Raw genomic sequence first — 26,353 nt, 5'->3', positions numbered from 1 at the left:
GGAATAATACATGTTGAGGTCTTTCCAAGGATATATAACGTTTAGTTTTTCAAGACTAGTACTATACAACAAGCCCGCTTAAAAAGTTATTTAAAAAAATACTATTATCGATTTCTAATGAAACCACACTTTGGTTGGTTCTTTTGTTTGAAAAAATGTTTTAAAAAGCTGGTTGTTAATTAAAATTATATCGTCACATTATCGCAAATTCCCACTATGTTACAAAGCCCACAAGTTAACAATAAAACAGATTTGAGTGCAATTCAATAATCGACCTTTATCGATCATTACCTAGATACAGTAATCCAGATATAGCATTAGGTTTATAATTTAATATTAGTGAAAAATCCGATAGATTTATACATTTACGAGAATATAGGTTTAAAGACTTTATTTCTCAAAAAAGACAAAAATGTCACTTACATGAGAATAATACTTAAGATTAACATTACATTATAGTCGTTCCTAAAATAATCACAATACAACGATAGCCGCATATGCAATAAACTTAAAAGTAAAAGTAACCAAGACATGAATAAAAATTAAAAATAAGAAATGAATTTAAAAGTAATTTTGTCCAACATATTCACTTAGCTTCGATTTGATGAATTGAAGGAAGTAATAGTTTTTATATTTGTGAGTAGTTTATTATACACCTATGCGCCTTCGTAGGTAAACATTTTTATATTTCAGGTAATGCATACTTCTATGCGTGAGATGAATATGAATAACAACTTCATATAGTGTAACCGGGTATTTTAAAAATATTTTGAAACTCGAATTCAACTCGGCTGCATACGCATTTTGTATATATTAAAATATGTATAAATTCGTAGTTACATTTTAATTTGTGATTTACAACTTGTCAATATCTTCATTCATATAGAACCGCATATATGACATAAAAATAGAAATCTGATTTATTCGCTCTACTACACTTGATTTCTTTTTAAGAGTTACTAACACTTGAAAGAGATGAAACAGTCCTAAACTTTAAAGAGAGCAATTAGAATAATTTAATTATAAAGAAAAACAGGTAACGCCACAACTGTAAGGCACAAAACTCGTATTTAAATAATACATAGCTACAAAGGTAGCTAGGTTTCATTTAAATACTCGTAAATCAAAGACAATATGAGTATATTGTCCAAAGAGTAAACGCCTCAGGATATGGTATGTTAGAATGAAAAGTAATATTTTAATTATACTAGTGCTCGGGTTTGATCTTTCATTCTGTGATCCGTATCTAGTTTGTTCCCTTTACATGTCTCATATTCTATACGTGAAAGGATATTTACTTAAACAATTAATCAAACTGGAATTATGGAATGTGTCTTTAATCTTAGTGTGAAATGTATTTCTTTGATAATTGTTAAGGGCCTTCTAATTTTTCGCTTTTGTTTGTTTTTGGGTTTAGTGAAATGCTGGCTTTTAATAATTTTCTTTACTGTGAGAGAAAGCTTTGCGTTGATAAATCAACAATCTACTAATACACAACTGGGATTCAAATGAAGGACTTGACAGTTGGCGAGACTAAGTGTAAGCTGCAAAAGCTACCCATTTTTAACTACATCGTAAGCGAAGTATCATTATAAATCTAAACAAAGTATTGGACGCAATCCATCCCAGGAAAGTAATTTAAGAAAAATAACATTAGCAATTCAGATTAGCCTCAATCGAGACTTTTATTAACCATCGAAGAGGCAAGAGGCGCAAATTGACTTCTCAGAAGGTCGCTGGTGATCGCAAACTCAATTTATCTGATCGAGTGGATGTCATATTTCTCCTTGAATCGTGATTCAATGAAAATGTTTATTTATTTGTTCCTTTAAGAGTTACAGTTTTGAATCTTTCAGATTTTGATCGATTGTCTTCTTTCATTCAGATTTTGATATTTGAGTAAAGTCATTGCAAACCAAGCTAAGTAATAATGTCTTCGATATTATTTTCATCTTTAAATGATTGGTATCAACATCACTTAGGATAGGAAATAAAGATGTTTTATGCAAATATTTCCCATGAGTTTCCATAACTCCCCAAATTAGATGATCAGCCATCTAAATCTATCACTCATTGTTAGGTTTAAGTTGGATAAAGAAAACAATCTTAATCAATGGGCGATGAAAAGAACCTTTATCAATTCCTATTTAAGACTAAGTTAAGGTGCTAATCTTCACTCCATTCTGATTTGACTGTTTTGAACATGCATCAGAGTTTAATATCAAAACGTTTATTGATAGAAATATAATGAAAAAATATCTGATACATACATTGATACAGACTTATTTCTTTGCAAAAAAAATCTTAATCTGGGCCTCTGTATCTGTTTCCTCACGATGTTTTTCTTCACAGTACAAACGAGTGTTATGTACAGACGTAGACAGTATACTGTTGCTCAGCTGGAGATCGACCTTAGGGATGAGACTCTTGTTACTTTCTTAACTGTGCATGAAACATCAAACAAAAGACTTTAGAAATTTCTGTTATAAAATATTAATATCCGAACGCTATACAGCTAGCTTTGACTCACGTTTGACTGTTTATTGTTGTTTGTGTATAGATTATAATTTATATTTTATCTAAAACAATGAAAATAATAGTGGGCCAGTGCGCATTTATCATTCGCTCGAACGGCGAAGGAAAACATCGTCAGGAAACCGACTTGCCTTAGACCCAAAAAGTCGACGACGTGTGTCAGGAGGCTGATCACCTATTTGACTATTACATTAAAAACAATCATGATAAAGATACATAAATCTGAGGCCCAGACCTAAAAGAAGAAGAGTAGAGTTTTTAACAGCAGAGCCAAGTCTTTATAATATCTAGTTACATACACAGCTTCATAAATATCTCATTAGTTCAAATAAACAAATTGTTTTTGAACAATACCAATTGGCGGCTATTATTATGCCATAGAGTAGATTGATTACGAATTTATAGTAAATATTAATAACGATAACTCCTTAATGATACAAACTCCTTTGATCTGTATCGTTATGAATATTGTTAATATTTCTTCTTTATAGACACTCTTCCCAATTTTGATGTTTCGAAAAGAGATTGATATTCTAATGCAAATCTTATTTTTAACATTTAGTTGACTAAACGATGGTTAATGATACCAGATTAATTGGCCAAAAATCCACATATTGTATACAGTATTGTAAAATATTAAGCAATTTAGTTATAAATTTATCATTAAAATTGCTAGCCCCAGGGAACAAATTCGTAAAAGCAATATATATTTTGTTCAGGTCTAATAATAAGAGAAGGTAATGTTATTATTACTACTTATTTATTTATATTATTATTATTTATTTATACTATTTTTACCATTCTTTTCACGGATATATTATGACCTTTGTAAATAAGGGATAAATTATTATCACTCTTTATTCGTTTTTAAACTGTCACATTAACTTTTTATGATTATTTGCTAGAATTACTAATATTTATGGTTGTTGCTATCTATTTCAGGGGAGGTAAAATTAGATAACGAATATTACTAAGATTGTATATGTATGTATTGTAAAATAATTTCCGTAGAATAAAGTCATCCACGTGTTTTTTTTATAGTAAAATCTTTTGCAATAACTCTGAAAAAAATACAGTTATATTACATCAACCAAGGAAGTCAAAAATTAGAAGTAATTAAATAATTATTCTGACGTTTATAATTTGAATATAAGAGATGAGATCAAAAATATCTTGCACGATTTTTATGACTATCGTCGTGATAAGAGGAATTTAGACATAGACAAAAATATACAATAGTAGGATTTAGTAAAATAGATATCTACTACAAAATCACCCCTAATACAATCATAAAATAAAAACTAAAATATCTGAAAGCCCAACTGATCCTTAAACTCATATTTTAAAGATAAAAAGACATTACCAATCCTATCCAGACCATCACAAGACTCTCGTTTTTAATTCATTCCTATTAATTTCCTGGTCTTTTCTACCCTACGTGATCCTACTAAGATCTAAAACAGCAGCTCACGGCTTGATAAAGCAGTTATCCACTTAATTTGAGCCCCGTATAATGGTGTGTTGCGAGCGAGATTGCGGGTGTTATGTGCCAGTAAATTAGGGTGGAGGTGGGGGACTACCTATCCTATTCTTTGTGAGATGTGCGGCTGGAGATATTTGTCTAATGATAATTGGACTCTTATGAGTCGTGTGACAATGAATGATACGTGATACGTTTGAGCTTTGAACCTAACAGGTTTAAATTCTTGTCAGAAAGCGACTATTACGCTATCTGAAGTATCAAAAAGTATGATATATACATATATATATATATAAATATACACTTACGCGAGTACTATACATTTGAAACGATTATTAACAAAGTTTCAATTTAGCGTGAAGTTTTATTTGTATCCTTATTTATAATTTTTCACCTAAAGTATTCATAGGTAACACAATGTATACTTATGAATGTTTGTTTTACAAGGAGCTGCAACCATTACACCATGTTCCACATGACATCTTAAGTAATTAATAATAGTAAAATAAATTAAAAACAAAGATTTGTCCTCTATCAGCAGGAGGCATGATGAAAACAACACGCAAATACGTAGTCTAAATAACTAACATCACCGCATATACGAATTCCAGTACGACTAGATCACGAGCATGACGCATGGCCAGCCATCGGCCCCCTCGCCATATTTAAGGGAGATAGACAAACGCCGCCACAAGCAATGACATTTAAGCGAGCATGACGATCCTTGAAATGTGAACTTGGCTTAATAAGAAAATAATAATACTAATTATACTGACATTGCGTGGAACGGAGTTTAGGTCACGTTAGGTTTTCTGACGAAACGTAATAAGGGTTTGTAAGTAGATCAAAAAATTCAACAAACTTCGAAATGCTGTCAGTATGGCCAACATTACACTTTAATCACAATATAAAATCTGTCTAGTGTTGCTATTTCACGTTAACCATGATTATTGAAACATAAAAATCCTGTTATAAAAACAACAAAAAAGTGTATATATGTGTTCGGTCAAGTTGGGCTTAGCAGATATCATTATATTCGTTCTCAAGCCTACCCTCATTTTTCGCATTGTTTGGGCTACCGAGTATTGTATGCGGGAATAAACTTTATTTATCACGAAAACTCTAAGAAAGCATGAGTCATAAAACAGCAGGAATCGACATTGGAATTGTTTTAATTTATATGTAAATAAAATATTGGAGTAATTTTGACATTTCCGTAAGTCTCGTAATAAACTCGAACTTTTTTTCGCTTCTAATTGGTTTTGTTATGGAAATGAAGAATTAACGTTTAGGCCGTAATGACAACATTTATGTTGCTTTCCTTGAATGATAATTTATTTTTCACGTGTTTCGTCTAACAGGGAGTGTTTCTGTTTACTAATAGTATTTAAAATGTTAGTTTTATTGCCGTTCATAATATGCCATCTAAAGATAATAGGTATAATAACTGACCAAATGAGTTCCCCCTTCGTGGGGCATAAGTAGGTCACCTGTAAATGATTAATAAAAAACATATAACAGTATATCGTTCGATTAGAATGCATATATTATCTAAATGTAAATATGAACGTGTCGAGTGCCGGGTATTAAGGTGCCTACTGCACCTTACAAAGTGCTAACCAATGTAAAAGTCGCAGGTAGAAATTTGCCTAATACTAATGGTAAAGTAATATAATGTAATTAAGTAAATAAGTGTTGCACATAGAAATACAAACGGGAATTTATGTTTATTATGAATATAACGAGTAAATATAGAGAATAAACAACGCGATCTTTCAGGTAATCCTTCTTTATATAAGTACGAGTCTTTGTTAAAAACAGGATTAATTTCATTCCTATGCTTACCCAAGATTAATTTCTGGTAAAACAAAAATTACACCGACCAATTACGTGAAGAGTGAAACGTGGATTATTATTGAAAGCATTGTGTTAAGAACCCTGTGTTATGTAATATGTTATAATCTTACATATCAAACTCAACGCTATAGAATTAATTGACGGTATTTAATAGGGTTTAGACTTGTGTTGTACTAGAAATTAATTATTGAGGTTTGAATTAGCATCGATATTAAGAATTGTACTATTTGTAAGGTTATTTAACTATCGAATTGAAATATCATTGCTCTATGTATAAGTATTTATTATGGTGAGTAATACCAGAGAGCTTAGCTGCCGTGAGCAAAATCATTGATTCTGTTTAAAGAAGATTAATAATAAAAATTATGTTTCCTATAATTCAAAATTTGATAAAGATTATGAGATGACAAATTTAAGTAATTTAACAATATTTCTGTGACTTCTATGAACTTCAATGCAGAAAATATTGAATTAGTTATTTGTCAATGTAATTACTGACAAACACTGTCAAAAGTACCCGTAACATTTAAGTGCAGTTCCAAGAAGTTATTTTCTAGAAATTAAGACTATATAATAATGCCTTGCCAATAAAAATGTAATAACGTTACTTTATGGCTTCTACGGGAAAACGTCATGTTCCCTGACAATTTTGTCATGTCACGTTGAAGAAAGGATTAACTTCGCTTTTATTACAATGACATAAAATATTTCTAAATTAAAAAAATATACTTCACAATATACGAGTAGACTTCATTTGTGTCGACATATGAAAGCGTCATAAGATTTTGGTACAAACATTTAAACATGACAATTCAGTTTTTAGTTTGTTTATATTACTTATAAATACTGTTTAAGAAACAACGTTCAAATACGTGATGTGGACGGCGAAAAGTGTCAAAAAGAAGTCTTAGATGTTGCAATTTATTTTATTCCTGTTAGATGCTGGATTACCAATTTGACTATTGACATATTCAACATTGTAATTAAGTCCTTAGATAACAATTATTTATGTTGCTTTATTCCCCACTTATAATTAGTTCACTGATAATTGAACACCATAAGTCAACAAGCAACTGTCTGCTTACCAATGCTGTTTGCAAGAGATTACTAACTAAAATTCTCTTTGTACTGGTATTAGCTTAGCTTAAAATTGACTGGAATCTGGGTCTACGTATCTATGGACGACTGTAAATTAAATACTATGTGTTTTCTGTGATTCTATTAATGCAATAATAATGTAGTGGCATGGTGCACTCGTAATTGATGTTTTGTTTATATTTGAAGTTATTTATACTAGTATAGTGAACTTTTTTGAAGTTTACTTTTAGCACGTTAAGGAAAAGTTATGAGAGTATTTTTTTGTGATACAAATAACCGACAAACACGCTAGCTATAGACAACTGACAACATTTTTGTTTTTTCTATTGTTAGTGTCATTTTTTCTACAAATGTGGAATAATTTTTTTGTCTTGTTACGCCAATGAAACAAACAAACAAATCAAGCCTAGTATATTAGTTATGTAAAATCTTATCAGTGTTGAATATCGCTCGCTCAATAGAGTTAATAGTAAAACAATAATATACGTTATTTACTGATCTTCTATACACATTCTAAAAGTAAATACATATGTCATAAACACAAAATTTTGTTTACGAAACATTGTCTTACTAGGTATTCAGAAAGATTTATCAAATTTGCTGTAGTTAAAATATATTTAGCTGATACAATTTAAATATATATAAAAACCTCTTAGCAGCTTACATAAATAATGGATTAAGTAAATAGGAAACATATCAGCGCTACAGTTTTGTACCTAAAAAGCCTTGTTTTGTTTTTATACAATATATTGGCGTCACGAAATTTCTAACTTTATTTATTCTCGATCAGAGAGCTCTAGGCAACGTCCGAACGATGCTCAGCGTAAGATGAGTTTATCTAGAAATTCGTAATCAATTTAGTTTTCGGGATAAACAAATTGCACATTTTCGACAGGCGAAGTGTTTTTGTATCTGTTGATAGTACGATATACGAACATACGGCTGATACCAAGAGTTTAAAGTGTCTCGTGTATATAGTGTGTCTATATGACCGACGGCTCCATACCCAATTTGCAATCCTATTTTCTTTAACACCCTATTCTTTAATTTGATAATGAACACGAAAAAATGTGTGAAATGGCGCAAAATCAAATGAAGTTTTTAAAATAATATACGTCTCCAAATTTAAAATAATTAAAAAGTTGAAAAAACATGAGTTTTATGTACCTAACAGTATTTATGTTCAGACTAATAAAACAGAAAACTTAATACATTTTTTTGTAGGAATCCTGACACCCAAAGTTCTGAATTTATAAATTATTTCATCACTAGAGGACACATTATTGGGTAAAATATTTCGTTATAATTATTATTTGTTTTATGCTGTTTCAATGCGAATTCGACCAACCAAATAATAATTGCTAAAACATCGTGAATCTGACCGCGTTTTAAAACTTTACAATGAGGGTTAAAATTTAACGAGTCCTCGCAGGGGTAATTATTGCCTGTAATTTCAGTCCTGACTTCAACTGTGGTTAGATTATTTAAGACATTTATAACGTCTTATCGGAGTTAAGTTTCTTTAATGTGATAAAGTGTATTTAATTTAATGTTTTCATTAGTTAAAAGTTATCTTAGCAATTAATATCAAACTGAAATAAATCAGGAAATAATGTTTTTACGATATCATTTCGAAGAAACTATTTAAAACGCAGTGTTTTTAATTGTAATCGTTTTTCAATAACATGATTTTAAATTGCAGAACTATACGACGTTGAGCAGACGCTAGCAGCGATGTCCTTGGGTAGAATGCCTGGCGAACCCCGAGGGCCCATCTTAAGGACGTGTGAAGGGCTAAGGTGTTTTTAGTGAGTCTCGCTACCCCTCTGAATAACAGAGGGATTTGAGTGTGGACCCAGCCCCACAGTCCCCGCGTCAAGTCGATATCCTTGGCGCGGGCCTGCATAAGCTCATTTTCATATCATTAAAAAAAAGCAGTGATCTGTATTATTTAATGACCACCTTATATATAAAGAATCTTAAATAAATATTTACTTTTAAATGGACCTATATCTTTGCCGGACCTAATACTTCACCATTAGCTCGCTATACGATGAGGAGTGTCAAATAGCACCTAAAAAAATCATACTAAAATATGCTCATACATCAAGCTGTATTTTTTTAAGTGGTTGAGATGCATATTAATAATTACTTATTACTAACAATTAGAAATAATCAGGAGGTAAGCGTGACCATTTTTTTTTTCATTGCAAAATATACCTTAACTTAATTACATTACGACTCAATTGTGAATTGCAGGAATTTAATGACATAACAGCACAGTATTGCTAGTCATGTTAAAGTTTCTAAATTTATTTCCTGTTACGGGGGACCATACAGGAATAATAAACATAATCAAAAAATATAGTTAACAGATATTATCATCGAAAACCCATTTACAAAGCCATTTAAAAAGTAAATAAATCCATATGTCATGAGGTTCAACTTTCCGACGCGAATTAAAAATCGTTTAAACGCTTACAGAGTTTGGACAGTGCCATGAATAAACAATAGATTATAGGATTTTGTATTGACTTTATGACTATTAATACTATCTCTAAATCCAGTTACTATTTGGACCTTTAAATTGGTTTTTAAGCTTGGTTTTAAATATATAAATCTTATATTGTATTAGTTTGACATGTGAAAATCTGCGTATCTTTCGTAGACCTCTTGCTCATTATGATTATAACGAATTCACTATAGTGAAACACGTATTGTGTTTAAGACCACCAACTATAGAATATGATTTTCAAAAAAATATTTATTTTGTAGGTTTTTCTAAGAGCAGCGTTGGTCCAGTGGTTTTGAAAGCTTGGGACTTCTGAAGTCGTAGGTGCTGTGCTCGGCTGTGCATCAGTGGATTTTCCATGTGCGTATTGTAACACTGGGTGAAAAAAAAAACACCGTAAGGTATTAAACCCAAAAAATTTAATAAACTAGTCGTCTATTAAAAATATTTTGATTACGAAACAAGTACAGAAACCTGTGGGACAGAGCGTAGAACATTGAGGCGCCTGGCTGGCTTTCATTCTAAGTGAATCTACTTACTAATAACAATTTAATTAAAATACGATCTAATTACTATTGTAACTGTTCATTATCAGTGCAAATCGAAAGTAACTAAAAATATCGTAACTCGATCTTTTCCTGTAAAAGCTCTTTTAAAAGCCGGGAACACTGTAAAAATACTTAAGTAATTGAACTAAAATACAAAGAAACTAAAGTCTAGACTTCCTGAACTTGTATGTTTTTTTTGGAATAAAGCTTTTCAACTACGTTTTAATTAAGAGACATTGTTTCTAGCGAATCCGAAGTATTACTGTTTAGGGTTTAGAAATAAAATAATAGGGGATATTATTTTATTAATAAATTATGTATTTAGCACCGCGGTTTAATCAGCAATTATTTAATCAATAAATAAAATGGGACTGGATTAGGACACCATAATCGCATAGCGTTATAAAATATATATTAGAACTTAGTACCTGCCTAATTGGTATTTTTATGCCTACATAAAAAATTTAACACAAAAATATATATGTGGTAGCCTATTGTTAATTTTTGCCCCAATATAGACTTACATTAATTTTAATTATAATCACGTAACTTGAAGTTTATTTCAATTAAAACATAAATTCAATTAACAAAATGTCGTTTAATATTATTCCCACTTTATACTATAATGCTTACACCACCGATGTTATGTGGACTTCTATTAATCTAATTAAGAAAAGTGAAAAACTTAATATTTTAAAAACATTTCTTCCCTTATTTATCTTCAAATTTAAGACAAGTGAAAATACTTGTATTACTCTTCATAAACGAATATTTCATATTAATAAGCGATACAAATTTGCACTAATGAAACATATCTATGCACAACGTCTATTTGACAGAGACCAACTGGCTATAAAAATACATTTTTGTGTTCCAAATTTGAAATAAGACAAACATATTTTGGCATAACCGCTGTAACCATTAGGTAAATGAGCCGTATCGAGTGCACGTGGACATAGGCGCGGTCGATTCGAGGTAATCGATGGACAAATAGACAAATATTTGACATCGCGATTGTGCTGCGGTGGATGGCATCGTTTACTCGTTTACACTTAAATCAACTGTGCACTGAACTGGTTAAATCTAGTTCAATGTCAATATTTTTTGGTATAAATATAATCATGAATCTTTTATAAAATCAATGGGACATAGATAAGGTCTAGGATAATTTTAAAAGATTATATTTTATTGTTAAAAAATACATTTATTACCAATTATTTATTTAAAACTGATAAGATTAATGTACCTGATACAATACGATTGTCTACACCATACGGTCCTGAGTGTTAAAAGCGCATACAAAATAAAATAAAAATTACCTATACTTTAGTACCATAAGGATTAAATTAAGTTTATGTAATTATATTTAATATTAGTACACAACCTCCGACGGATTGAAGGCTTACTCTAAATTATTTCAGTTGTGCCTCATCTTTGCTACTATTTTCCAATATATACAAATTTATTGGTCCAACCAGAGTTTTAACGGACAACTTGAGAGTTGAGAACCATACGCTTAATGACCGGGCCAATAGCGTTTTCAGTAAAAGTGAAAATGTTTTCTCTCTTTTCTTTTGTGATTTTTAGTTCTTGTCTAATCAATCATCGAAGCTTTTGACTGTGACTGAAAGATACAAATTGTTTAAAATGAATTTCACTTGAGATTTGTCAGAAATATTTCTATTATTTTTACTTTGTCACTGAACAAAACACTTCTAAGCAGTACTATACGTACATACGACTAAAAATGTTGTCGACGACAATAAGCGTCACTTTTACGTCAAGTCCACAATAAAAGAACTCATTTAACAAACGACTTATTAACGATAACGATTCATTGTTATTCTTATTTTCTTTGACATGGCTAGGCCATTAGGTACGTGCTATTTTAGTCGTTAACACTTTAAGATAAAGATCGAAGTTGTGTGCTTCCGTTAAAGCAATTAGCAGGTGCATTTTAAAATGAATGGTGGACTATTCTTTTGTTCTTTTTTTAAATTCGATTGTATTTAAATCTGTATATTTAGAATATTTTAAATCAATAAATCGTTTTAGAGAATGCTTAGCATTGTATATATTATTAATCGAAAATCTTTTGTTCTTTAGAGGATTTTATACGAATTGTGACGGTAAAATAAAGAAAATTGTTCTCTATCTCTGGGTCGGTAACTTATACCCGAGTGTCGTGGTCTGCTGTATAGTAAGATCTGGTGCGAATAATTCTCCTCTACCGATTTCGGTCCTGCGCTGCTTTTATAACTTTGATTTAATTAATCTATCTCATTGGGAAAGTCCACGCGATCATTTGCCTTCGGTGTTACTAATCATCATTAGAGAATCACCCCTACGCCTTTGCGTACACACCTTCGTACATGCCTTCAGCATTTCAAATCGCCAATCCTTTGCCTTTCTCGGACTAAGATTGTCCACGGATCTGATCCATAGAGGAAGATAGAAAATAAAAACTTCGAGTTATCCTGTATGCGAATGAGAATTCTCGACAAGAACAGGTTTCTTGCAGCGGCTATCTATGGCGCGTCAGTGTTTAGATTTGTTTATGACGTTTTACGTGCAATTTTAAATCGTTTGATTGGTTTGATTGTTATAAAACTTACAGTTTATATGTCACTGGCCTTAGTATATTTATTTTTATTTTTTTAATAAAATAGGGGGCAAACGGGCAGGAGGCTCACCTGATGTTAAGTGATACCGCCGCCCATGGACACTCTCAATGCCAGAGGGCTCGCGAGTGCGTTGCCGGCCTTTTAAGAATTTGTACGCTCTTTTCTTGAAGGACCCTAAGTCGAATTGGTTCGGAAATACTTCAGTGGGCAGCTGGTTCCACATAGCGGTGGTGCGCGGCAAAAATTGCCTTGAAAAACGCTCAGTCGTGGAACGTCGGACATCGAGGTGATACGGGTGGAATTTTGTATTTTGCCTCGACGTCCGATGCTGAAACTCAGCTGCAGGTATTAATCCGAACAACTCCTCTGAACACTCTCCATGGTAAATGCGGTAGAAGATGCAGAGTGTCCCCACATCTCTACGCAACGCCAAAGGATCGAGCCGCTCGGAGAGGGATTGGTCATCGACGATTCGAACCGCTCTTCGTTGGATACGGTCAAGTGGAAGGAGCTGGTACTGGGGAGCCCCCGACCAGAGGTGAGAACAGTATTCCATGTGGGGCCGTATTTGCGCTTTATAGAGTTGCAAGCGGTGGCCCGGAGTGAAGTACCGTCTCGCCTTGCTGAGCACACCAAGCTTTTTGGAGGCTAATTTAGCCTTTCCCTCCAAATGACCGCGAAACTGAACGTCGTTCGATATGTCAACGCCAAGTATTCCGATGCTGGCTGTGGCTTCAAGAAGAGTGTTTTCGAAAAGAGGAGTAGCGACAAAGGGTATTTTTTTCGCGGAAAACACGCAAACTTGTGTCTTCTTGGGGTTAAATTGAACTAGATTTAGTCTACCCACGTCCGAGACTCCACATAGTAGGTTCGACTTCAGACACAAGTTTGTTCCGGTACTCATCGACAACTGCCCGAGAAATACCTGCCCGGCCAGTGTAAAGAGTATCCCCAGTGCTGTCATCCGCATAGCAATGAATGTTGCTAAGTTGCAACATGTCATTGATATGCAGAAGAAACAGGGTCGGGGACAGAACACAGCCTTGTGGGACCCCAGCATTCACGGGTTTAAGGTCGGAACATGCTCCGTCGACGACGACCTTGATGCTCCGATCGGCTAGAAAGCTGGAGATCCAGTCGCATAATTTCTCAGGAAGCCCGTAGGCTGGAAGCTTCGAGAGCAGTGCTTTGTGCCACACCCGATCGAAGGCTTTCGCTATGTCCAAACTAACCGCTAGTGCCTCCCCCTTGGACTCAATTGCCTCTGCCCATCTATGAGTAAGGTATACTAGAAGGTCACCAGCCGAACGACCACGACGAAAGCCGTACTGATAATCGCTAATCAGCTGGTGGCCCTCTAGATAACTCAAGAGCTGGCCATTAATAATGGATTCCATTATTTTGGAGAACAAGGAGGTTATTACGATTGGGCGATAGTTGGATGGATCAGAGCGATCGCCTTTTTTAGGGATCGGATGTATCGAAGCGGTCTTCCAGCACTTCGGGACAGTGCCGAGCGAGTACAGGTACCGGAAAAGGCGCGTCAGGACCGGAGCCAACTCAGGAGCACAAGTACGCAGCACAATTGGAGGGATACCATCCGGCCCGCTCGACTTATGAATGTCCAAGGAAGATAGTGCTCTGCGAACAGCACGTTGCCGGAATGTGAATTCCGATCACACCGCGAAATCGCCGGTGGTGATCTCCCCCGGTCATCCAAAGTCGAGTTGGACGCGAAGAGACAGCCCAAGAGGTCGGCCTTCTCCTTCGCAGTGTGGGCGAGCGAGTCATCCTCTCTGTGCAGCGGAGGTATCGATGGCTGACAAAAATTCCCTTGTACAGCTTTGGCGAGAGACCAGAAGGCTCGGGTCCCAGAAGGGAGTTGGGCCAATCTCTCGCCAAATCTGGCGATGTGCTCTGACTTTGCCTTAGCGATTTCCCGTTTGAAGGACCTGGAGGCTGAGTTATATGCTTTTTTATGTTCGCTGGTATTGGCATCACAAAATATCGCCGCTTTCGCCCAGGCATTAAAGCATTCTCGCTTTCGACGCGATGCCGCCTTGCAAGAACGCTCAAACCAGGGCTGTGACTTGCCACCGATCCGCACCGCAGAGAATGGAATAAAAAGTTCCATGCCCTGTAGAACCACTTCGGCGACAGAAGCAGCGACGGAATCTGGAGCTTCCGACGAAGAGCACATGGGCCCCCAAGGGTAGGACGCAAAGAAGGACCGCATCCCATCCCAATCTGCTGACCGATAGTGCCAAATACGACGACAACCCGAAAAACGGGGCCGAGGAGGGCGCGTAGTAGGCACAGTACTCCGGACCACACAATGATCCGATGAACCCAATGGCGGGTCAACAGAGACTTGATAGGTCTCCGGATGTGAGGTCAGCAGAAGGTCCAACAAAGAGGGTTTATGACCATCCACATCTGGTATTCGCGTAATCGCAGGGACCATTTGGGACAGGTCGTAAGCTAAAGCAAAGTCGTGAAAGGATCTTCCCGCGTGATCGGTGGTTTCCGAACCGAGCCAATCGGCATGGTGAGCGTTAAAATCGCCAAGTATCACGATTTCAGCGGTAGGAACCCCTTCGAGCAGGGAATCTGTAGCCATTTGGATGTGCTCAATGAGTCGCTCAGTTTCGGTATTTCCGCTATAAGACCTATACAGGCATGCGTAGAATCGCGGATGGTCATCGCAGTCTACGCGCAGCCAGAGGCTAGATAGGTCCCTTCCTTCAAGCGACCCGAGGCGACGAGAACAGATATCCTCTCTGACGTACACGCAAACTCCCGCCCGCGGCACAAATGAATGTTCTAATTTGTACCCCGGGTAGGAGAGGTAGGAAGTATCAGCCGGGGAGGACATCTGAGTCTCAGTAAGGAAGAATAAGGCCGGCTTCGCAGTTTCGAGGTGAAAGTGAACCGCGTTAAGATTAGAGTTGAGCCCCCTAACATTGGTAAAGTCCACTGAGAGCGTGGAAGGGGATGCCTTCGGTAAATTCCTCCGTTTGCCCCGAGATCGAAACCTATAGTTTTTTGCGCAGTTTTTGCCCACCCCAGAATACGAAGGGCAGCCTGTGCATCCACCACCGAATACTGATTGTTCCGATGATGGACGCTCAGAGGGGGATTCTCCACAGCGGAAACGTGTGGTACCCCCCTGGGGTAACCTCTGTTTAAACTGCATCTTCATATTCTGGGGGGGGGGAATTGATGGGCTCCGGGAGCCTCACTCACCGCACGAAACGCGAGTACAATAAGATGAACCTATTGCATCACTTCACGCTGGTTTTCTGTGAGACAGTGGTACTGCCCCGGTCGTGCCTGCCCGATTGGCTGAAGCCCGAAAGCAACAGCATGGCACTCCCACTAGGCGAACTATATATATATATACTAAGGCCTAACATATATACTATATATATATATATATATATATATATATATGTTAATGATTTAAATATGTTCGACGTCCTGATGGATAGAAAAACTGTGTACAGTTTGTGTTTCTACCACACCAACTTCCTTTATATTAAGAACATTTATACAATAAATAAATAAATAAATGAACAAAATTCAATATTAATTTTGTTAAATAGCTTTTACTTACTTATACTAAAAAATAGGGGTTATTCGTAGAGGGGTGACAGTTAAGGGTTGTATGTATTTTTGTATGCTGTATAATAAAAATATAAAAACTAAAAAATAAATTTTTGGCGTGGACACCACTTAGGGTTTTGAAAGATAGATAGATAGAGAGCCGATTCTCAGACTTACTGAATATGCATAAAAAAATCAGAAGCATCGGTCGAGCCGTTTCGGAGAAGTATGGGAACAAAAATTGTGACACAAGAATTTTATATATATTATTTATATTTTATATCGTTGTGATGTGATATTGTAGAAATAAATTTCTATTTTCTAAATAGTATTTAATATAAATGGAATTGAGTCTTCAATTAACAGAAGAAAGTAGAAATCCAAAAAAACTATTTCAAACGAAGTGTTTCTCAGAAACAGAACTTTACAATGATTGTGATTCTGGAATTATATTTATATTTATGATAACAAAAGCTTTATTTTGTTATTATTTAATTTATTTACACTTTGTTGCAAATGTAAATTAAATATCGTGATCGCAAGCAGTGCTAAACTACATCACATATACAATTACTTAGACATAGGGACAAAACAAAGCAGTCATAACATATGTAGACAATGAAAAGGGACACATGAGTCACTCTAATTTGAATTACTTCAGTAATATTCTAAGGCTAATGTTTAATGTTGAACAGAACAGAAATTAAATTAATTAGTTACAGCATATGTGAAAAAAAAAACAATTTAATACAACTACAAAAGTAGACTGACGTAATTAAATGAATTTATTCAACACTACCCCTTAAAAACCGCAGCTTTACCGAGCTTGCCATTTAATTCCAAGGGTTAAGCTCAGATGAACCCATAAATTTACTTTTAACCTCCCGTTTAATGTTCACGATAAGATGACCCGTTTTCATATTTGCTACGTCGCTATTTTGTGTACCTAGCTTTATAATCATAATCTTTCATGAAGGGACAATAAAATCCTTTGTTCGGTAATCTTAATGATTCTATCAAAATTATTACGTATACTGATATATTAGTATGGTTCACTAAAATGAATAACTTCAATCAAATGTTATTGAAATCCTTAGAGTTGTTTCCGCGGTAAATGAAATAATGTTATAGGCCAAGGGCTTAGGGTCCTTCAAGAATAGTGCGACCATTCTCTGAAAGGTCGGCAACACCCCAGCATTGCAGGTGTCCGTGGACGGTGCAATAGCATACAAAAAACTCATGCCCATTAAGGATTGATGGGTGTTTTCTTGAAAATTATATTAATTCGTAATTTAAGCTACAAGAATTTCAACCCACCTACAATACTTAATGGTGTACGCATCGAAAGCAGTATAACTCCGACCATAAAATCGACTAATTGATAATAAAGTAATATCACCAAGAAAGCCAGATTCAGGCTTTGTTCACAATATTAGGATGGTAAGTCGTTTAAGTCAAATACCGAACGCAAAGAATTGCGTGCGGTTACTATGGTTTTGTTAAGAAAACAACCAGTAAAATTCATATAATTGCTATGAGTTATTTATTCAGGCTTAAGCTCTTACTTCAGTGTTTAAAAGGTGTGTGGATGGTATTATATATTGGTATAAGGCGATGTTAAAATGAAGGACTCAAAGTCACTTCACGTAGCGCTTTGGCCAAGTATTTGGGCATTATTATGGCCATTTATTCGTTTGTAAATATTTTAACTCTGTTTGTTATTAATGAATTCCATACTGGTACTAGTTTTAATACTCGGTTAGGAAAAGGAGGAAATCCTGAGGAAAACGAATATGTTTAATATAAGGACTGAATTGAATACGAATATTCTAACATTTCGGGGTTGATTTGGTTCATATTTATCAATCTTCTGTACGTGCATTTGTAATCAAACTAAACAGCTACATTCGAGAGGTTTAGATTTACAATTAGAAGAATTTTGTAATTATGAATTGTGCTCAGGACAACGTCTGCTAAGTCTGTTGTATGAAAAGTTATTAAAATGTCTTATGACTTGGGCGCCCTCGCCAAGACTAGGGTTGTCAAAGGCGAGTATTACACGCTTACACACCGACACGCTGAGCTTTATCTTGTTTAGTCAGACGGCGACCCTCCGACATATTTGATTACAATTGAAATACGCGTTACTAACCCTATGTTAACCCTTTCATATAAGCGTGTAAGCCTTTCCGAGTTCTGCTTTGTAATCAAGTGTATTGTTCAGTAATTATGTCACATATTGTATTGGACGGTTCTGTGACTACAACAAATGACGTGTATATCGGTTGTTATAGATATAATGTTTATTACACATAGCTGTATGGAAAACAATTTGAGGTTTTTATTTCAAATTACTCATTAGCCCAATGGAAGACCATTATAGACTTAACCGTGAAAGCGTTTTAGTAATTTGCATTGAATAAGTGGAAAGTCAACTTAGTATGTATAGATATATATACAAATTTAAGCTATAAATAATACTAATACATAAACCTATTAGTTATCTACTTCGCTTGAGGAACTGTTTTAATTAAGTCATTAATACCAAAAACAATTTACGAATAAATCACCTGTAAAAACACAATTAACTATAAGTCAAGTAAGAAAGATTTCGTTATGAAAGAATAACAGTTCATTGTTATTTTCACGAAAATGGCCTTTTGTTGGGCTAATGCACCTTTCCAAAGTTTTCTTTTTAAATATATTAGCAGGTATTTGGCTACTACGCCTTTGTTACTGTATTTGCGATTATTATAGTAAGAATAAAGGTATAGCAATATATAAAACTTCTTCTAAAATTTTGGCAGAAGTCCTCTACAATTATTTATCCCGAACTTGGAGAAAACCTATCAAGATCTAAGCTAATAACGACAAGGGACTATTTAAAAGTCTTCTAAACCAAGACAGCAGGAATCTTTAACACTACTCTTGTACTCGGGAGAATGTAATAGTATCATACTAGTAGTCTTCTGTTCCACAGGAGTATGGCAAGCACATGACATACTCCTCTCCTCTCCTTGATACACTCAGCCGAGGTACGAAGATTGGGATTTGTGTCTCGGAAAGCTACGGGCTTTACTAATACTGGCATACTTATCTTATTAACATATTCAAGGCAAATATAATCTTGCCCTACCCCTGATTTAAAAACGCAGGCTCACGTGCTAAGTGTAACTACAAAAGCCTATTAAAATATTATTCAAATCTAATTCATATAAAGTTAGGTAAAGGTTTTAAGGGCAACAAAATAAGGATTAAAAAATTAATTGCACTGTGCAATTCTAAATTCAAATTAAGTCGAAGGCTATTGAAATGCCAAACTTGCGCCAGCTAAATGGCTACTAGCAATTTTCCGCCACTATTATACTTGAAATTAGCTCGCATTGTTCACGATCGATTGCGAATACCGAACTGAATACATTGTTTTATTTTCAAATAGTTTGTAAACGATATTTTGCTGGTTTCCGGTTTTATTATGGCTTGCCGTCATTACTGAGAATAGATTACACACAATTAGCTGCAGTTGAAAACAATCGGTTTTTATTTGTAACTAAACGACTCTTCTGGCTCTTTTGATTACAGCTGTAACATAATTTAACAGAAGGAGACGAAAGTGTTTGATTATGATTCTAAATCTCTTCAGTAGTGGCAAGAAATTTAAAAAATAATCATCTCAAATAGATAGATTTGAAAGTGTGTAATAAGGGTAATGTAATACTTAATACGTAACAAAATCTATATATTATTTTAACAAGAATGCATAATCATGTTTACTTATTATGTTTTCTACTATATTCTTGTACAACGGGACTGACTGAGCGTCTTAGTGCGGAAACTGAGTCCACAAACCATACCATACCATACTATACTCTTTCTAAAAACATTATTGTAGTGTCAGTCCATGCTTGACTTTGGTTTAAACTACGGCAGCACCGATGAATTTAATTTAATAAAAAAACTACACACAATACTAAAATATGCTAGGAACTGCGTAGTGCGTCGTAGCACTGCTACGCAATTTAAAGATTTATGTACGCACGTTTTAATTACAGTTTACCGTAATAATTTATGGTAATTGTTATAGAAAGGTTAATGACTAAAATCATTTTCTGTATTACTTGGTATGTAACGGTTACAATATAACTCAAGTAATATATATTTTTTTAAATTTACACATTACTTGGATGTTTGTCCTTTAAAGTGACGTGAAATTTTCAAGTGTTTTATAGAATAAGAATCATAATTCTCGACAACAGATGAACTCTGTCTATGGAAGATAAACCAAGATGTTTGTATACGCAGGTATATACAAAAATAAAACTAAGAATTCACATAAGGATCGGTCTTGGCCTTAGATTGCATTCGTCGTTCGTCGTTATTTTTATTTTATATACAAGTAGGTGATCATGTTCCTGTTGAAAGCATGTCGGTTTCGTTACGATTGCCTTTACCATGAGTTTACTATAGAAGGGAAATTCCGTTTGTGCACATTCGAATGACCTTGGAAGAAGGATTGCATATTTCGGCCAACACTACTCTCGCATGAGCAATATCATTCATTAAAATATTATTAAATAGAGATCTTAGTATTATATTTGTTTTGTCTCTTATATTAAGTAACTGTACTCGTGTTAAAACATCTAACATACACAGCCTAATAGAATTCCATTTCCGAATAGACTAACACGACTCCGCATAGTCAGCGTTCGTGTAACTTGATGATACGTGCTATCAAGCCAAGGCCACGACCGCGACAAAAATCTGTTGACTAAAGAAAAAAATACTATTAAGTACTGACTGTTTATTATAAACATAATTTATTATGATTGTTGTTTATTTTCATATTTCTTGTTTTAACAGTACATTTGTTTTTTTGTCGTGCATACTTTGTATTATTAGTGTATCTTAATATGATAAAATGGTTTTTCCAGTCCTCATTCGTCTACAGCATTCTCTCATTACCTAATCAAAAACTACTACTTAATACACGAGGAGCTAATTCAATCAAGCGTTATAGTTAGAATAGCTGTTCCAATATATAAACATTTTACTAAAAAGAAAAGATAAGTAGATATAAAGACCATAAGATATTGACAGTTATACAGACACGATACGAAATTCCACCCGCACCCCAATGTCCATGGTGACCCACCCTTTTAAAACAGAGAGTTGTATGTGTGGACTCTGTTTCCGCACTTAGACGCTCAATAGGTCCATTGTGCGTAAAAACAGAGAGTTATAATAAGCACTTTTGCTTACCACAACTATGTGGAAAAACCTCCCCATCGCAGGATTACCCAACCAATTCAACTTATTCAAAGACTTCAACTTATTATTAGAAGGCCGCAACGCACTTAGGAACTTTCGAGAACTATAAGTGTTCATGAGCGGTTGTATCACTTATCTAAGCCTAATAAATTGTAAAGAGTACCTATAGATCAGATATTGTACTTAGCAACTTCTTTCCTGACAATAATTGGTTATACCATTCGACCGCACTTATATATTTCTCGACAACCTCTGCATAGGTTCGATACATACTATAGGTATGGAAACAGTATTCGATATATACAGTCAAAAACATTTACGACGACATCGTTTAGAACAACATACCGGTTATATCGACAAAAAATAAGATGCCGACGGGTAAAAGTATAAGGTACTTAATAACAACGTCATCGGCTGTTACGACTATCGTACCAAATATTACTACTAAATATCAGTAGTCACTTTGATGTTGTTATAGCAGAGTTTGACTGTATCTAATTACTTTAATAAATAAATCGCCGGGGTAAAAATTATTCATTCTACAATTACACGTTAAACATGTAATGTAAATTAACTCATATACATGCTGAAGTACATTGCTAAAATTTAACTGAAATTGAAACTCATCAAAATCAAAATGTGTACACACGTAGGGTAAATATTAATTAAGTTCATTGTATAACATGCCCTATTAAGAATTTTAATGAATAAGGTTTCAAAAATTTACTTACGAATAAAATATTTATTATAGAATTAGGGATAATCCCTAACTGAGCAGACATTTTCTCTAGGCTCGATTCTTAGCAAAACCATTACTTGCTTGCGCCACCTCAACCGTCTGATTAAGCAACTGTTTCTTAAGGAATTTAAGCTAAATAAACTACTAAATAACTTAGTCGCTTAATACATGCATAGATTATTACAATTTACATGGTGTGGAATCTTTTTATACAGAACGGTGGGCAAACGGGTAGGAGGCTTACCTGATGTTAAGTGATACCGCCTCCCATGGACACTATCAATGCCAGAGGGCTTGCGAATGCGTTGCCGGCCTTTTAAGAATTGGTACGCTCTTATGGTATGGTATGGTATTTGGTTCGATAATACTTCAGTGGATAGCTGGTTCCACATAGCGGTAGTGCGCGGAAAAAATTGCCTTGAAAAAGCTCAGTCGTAGAACGACGGACGTCGAAGTGATACGGGTGGAATTTTGTATTCTGCCTCGACGTCCGATGATGAAACTCAGCTGCAAGGAATTAATCTGAACAACCTCTTCATTTCTGATACAAGAACAAGAAATCTTTAAAATAACTTTTTCCTCTAATAGGTCTATTCGTGTGACCTGACCATGCCATGAGTGAAAAGTACTATTGATCTAGTGGTTAAAGTGCTTCACCACCTCTCCTCTAGTCCAACCCCAACTGCGCACTAACAGATCAATCTTTATCAGATCCAAAAATCTACGCGATTATTCTATTTTCAAATTAATGATATTAGAAAATTATACATTGTTTAAGTACTGTCTTAATAGTACATTAGCCAAATAAATCGGAAACATAAGAGAGTAAGCCGGTTAAAAGAAATGTATTTGTGAACACTCAGCGTGGCATCCAGAAGCTTAAGGCGCTGAAGGTAATCCTTCCTTCACTCCGGACGCTCTCACTAATTAACTATTTATCTATTGGAGGTTTTCCAATTTTTTTATCAAAGCGCTAATTTTGATTTTTAAAACTATTTCGTGATTACAAAAATAATATTTATTTATTAAGTAATTAGTCATTAATCTAATTCAATTTTATATAACGGCCTTTCTGACATTTTCAACTGTGTATAAGTAAGTGGTTATGGAATTCATAAACTGTACATTTACATAAACTTCATATAAGCAAATTAATTATAAATAAAATCGATAACATAAGATTTATTTGGAACTTGCAACACTATAAATGAATATTATATAAAATGTATAAAAATAAATATAGCAACATTATATAATAATTGGTATTATATATAGTTAATACCCAAAACTATTTATGCTACATTAATAACAGTGAAGATGACTCGAGAGGTTGTTAGTGATAAATTACTCATTACCTAATGAGCTGTGGAATGGAATGTCCTTATAGCATATTAAATATTATATATAGAGTAATATAAAAATATAGTAGTCTGATAAAGAGATATGTGTATTCATTATAAATTAAATTACATATAGAAATGACAAAAAATAATGTTATGCCCTTCCTAGTAATAGCAGAAAACTTAGGTCTACAAAATACTTATTATGAGTTTCTTATGACTTTCATCAAACAAATAAATGTATTTGAAATAAAGCACTGATAATTATAAATAATTAATTCAAATCAAAAGTTTGTAATGATGGCTTTACTAAATAATAAACAAATCAATAACATATTACAAATAAGTGATTTCTTACGGACAACTGTCTTGTGTGAATATGTGAGAATTTAGAATTTATAAATGAAACTATGTTATTTACACGGAAAACCTTAACATTGATTTTATGTAACCCATGGTCTATTGTTATTATTCGAAAGATGCCCTTCGTGATATAATATTTACGTGATAGCTTCTGAAGACCTCTGTCTTGCTGTGCGTAGAATACCGGGGAGAATGTATACCCTTCTGCATGTATTAAGTCCTCGTTTTTAGAGCACAAATAACACTACTGGGCTGAATTCTAGTAGATATAATGCTTCATATACCTCTATAATTTAGTAACCTTCGCCCGTTTTTGGTAAGCACAAACGCTTTTTGTTTCAAACGTCGTCAATATAGAGTTAGAGAAGGCAGCATTTATAAATAGACTTATTCGTACAATCTACAATAACCCAGATAATACGTAAATACAATATGTTAAAGTACAAATTATTTATTCTGGTCCTTTTTCAGATTTATGATCACATTATATATTAGTAACAGGTCGTATGTATACGATTATAATGAATATGAGTATAACATTGTATGAATATGATTTTATAAATTTAATTATTTTACAATATGTTTATTTTTACGTTTTAACTTTTACGGTTCTTATGTAGTCCTTATTTAACTTTATTAAAACAAATTTGTTTTAATTTTCTATTGATTGATTTTTAATTATTACTATTCTTTGTAGGCAAGAATATTGTAAATACTGTATATTTGTGTCTTGAAAATAAATACTTTATTCTAAGTCGTATCTGAATAAACTTAATTTTTAACGGAAGAACACATCCTTCAAAGATAAATAGACCTCGGTAAGAGATATTCAACTATTCAAAGAATTCGATTGTAATGTGTTTTTTTTTTTGATGTATCAAAATTAAAATATAATCATTCCAACTTTTATGAAGGACATCAGTTATTATTTTAATGTTCACACTCTGTCCAATTAAATGTATAAAATATGGCTAAGAGAGACAAAAAAATATTGCCGCTTGTACTTTATGCCAGATGTCTGTGTTCTTTTTATGTATATTTTATCAATAATTACATCCAAAACGTCAACTTTTCAGTCTAACACCGTTGGCATCCTCACGATATTTTCTTTAACATATGATAAAGTTTATGTTCTTAAAAATATATATATAAATAATGCAATAAAAATATGCAATCGAATGACTTTAGTAGTCTTGCTCTTTCGCGAATTTTGGAAACGTGTTTGTCATTCATAAGCATGCGCTAAACCGCATCTAAACTGAATAAACATATTTTGATTTTAATTTTTTTAAGTTTTGAGTATTGAGAGACGCCACGATTTCTTTGCTTCTTACTAACACCTCATAGGCAAGACTACGACCACTATTTTTTCAGCTCGTGCTATTTAAACCGAACCAAAGTTTCTTCATGAGGACCTGGATGCTTCGTAAGGTAATTTATACATTAAGTTACACTACATTTATCAAATTAATTCTTGCAACTTTAGAAATTTCTCATAGTAATGGTATGATATTCAAAAGTAATAAAATTCAAATATTTCGGATTCAAAACACGTATTAGAAACCATGTTTTGTTTTTTTTGTAATAATACATAAACTTTTTACTTTACTAAATTTTTTAGGTATAAATAAAATTATTTTTCCATAAATTTATATATTCAATACGAGTGTAGTAGTTAATCTTTCAGTATATTGATTTCATTCGAGTATTATCTACGTTAAAAAATATGTATACGTATATAAGATAAATAAAAAAATTCTTAACTCATATATTGGGTTATGGAAAAAAATTTAAATAAGAACTCAACACTTGTGTTTCATATATTATTTTAAACAAAATTTGCCTTAAGAGAATCTTTTTAAAAAATTTAATGATTTTACCTCGTTTTCAACGTAAACCTGTTATCATAACATGGGGCGGGCGGGCAGCCTAAACTAACTTTACCGACATTTCAAACCCAATATTGTAATAACAACAAAAAATATATATTAACTACTTACTTACCAATTCCCTATTTATATCACATCTGATGATAAAACACTTAACTTTGCGTCGTTAAAAAAATACGTCGCAACTCATGTTAACGTTCTCGATAGTTAGTATCGCGAGCAAGAGCGTAACCGGCCCCCAACGCGGCTTCCTATCGACTGATAAAGGATCCACATGGTCCGAAGAAGTGCCAAGCTGCAATGACCATTGCGCATGCGTAATGCAACCAGAATTCTACATCTCGGAACCAGAAAATTTTACTTAACGCACTGTTACACCATTAAAGGCTTTATTGCAACAATTTAAGGGTGATTTATGTTCGTGGCTCTGTTATTATTTGTAAGAAAGTTGAACATATCCACAAGCTTGTTTGTGTTAAGTGAATTAGCCGGTA

General features: G+C 33.9%; 1 protein-coding gene across 2 annotated transcripts in view; it reads right to left on the bottom strand.

Annotated features, from left to right (window-relative positions):
• Window positions 1–26,078, bottom strand: part of LOC123711300 (protein O-mannosyl-transferase TMTC1-like) — a 98,180-nt gene extending 72,102 nt beyond the window's left edge. For both annotated transcript variants that reach the window (XR_006753931.1, XM_045663817.1), the window contains exon 1: window positions 25,975–26,078. The gene's annotated coding sequence lies outside the window, so the exon portion shown is untranslated. The remainder of the gene's footprint in view (window positions 1–25,974) is intronic.
• Window positions 26,079–26,353: the final 275 nt, after the last annotated feature.

The sequence above is a fragment of the Pieris brassicae genome, chromosome 6 (genome assembly GCF_905147105.1).
Source record: "Pieris brassicae chromosome 6, ilPieBrab1.1, whole genome shotgun sequence".
Taxonomy (NCBI): Eukaryota; Metazoa; Arthropoda; class Insecta; order Lepidoptera; family Pieridae; genus Pieris; species Pieris brassicae.
Note: the sequence above shows the minus strand (reverse complement) of the source record. Positions and strands in the feature narration are given on the sequence as shown.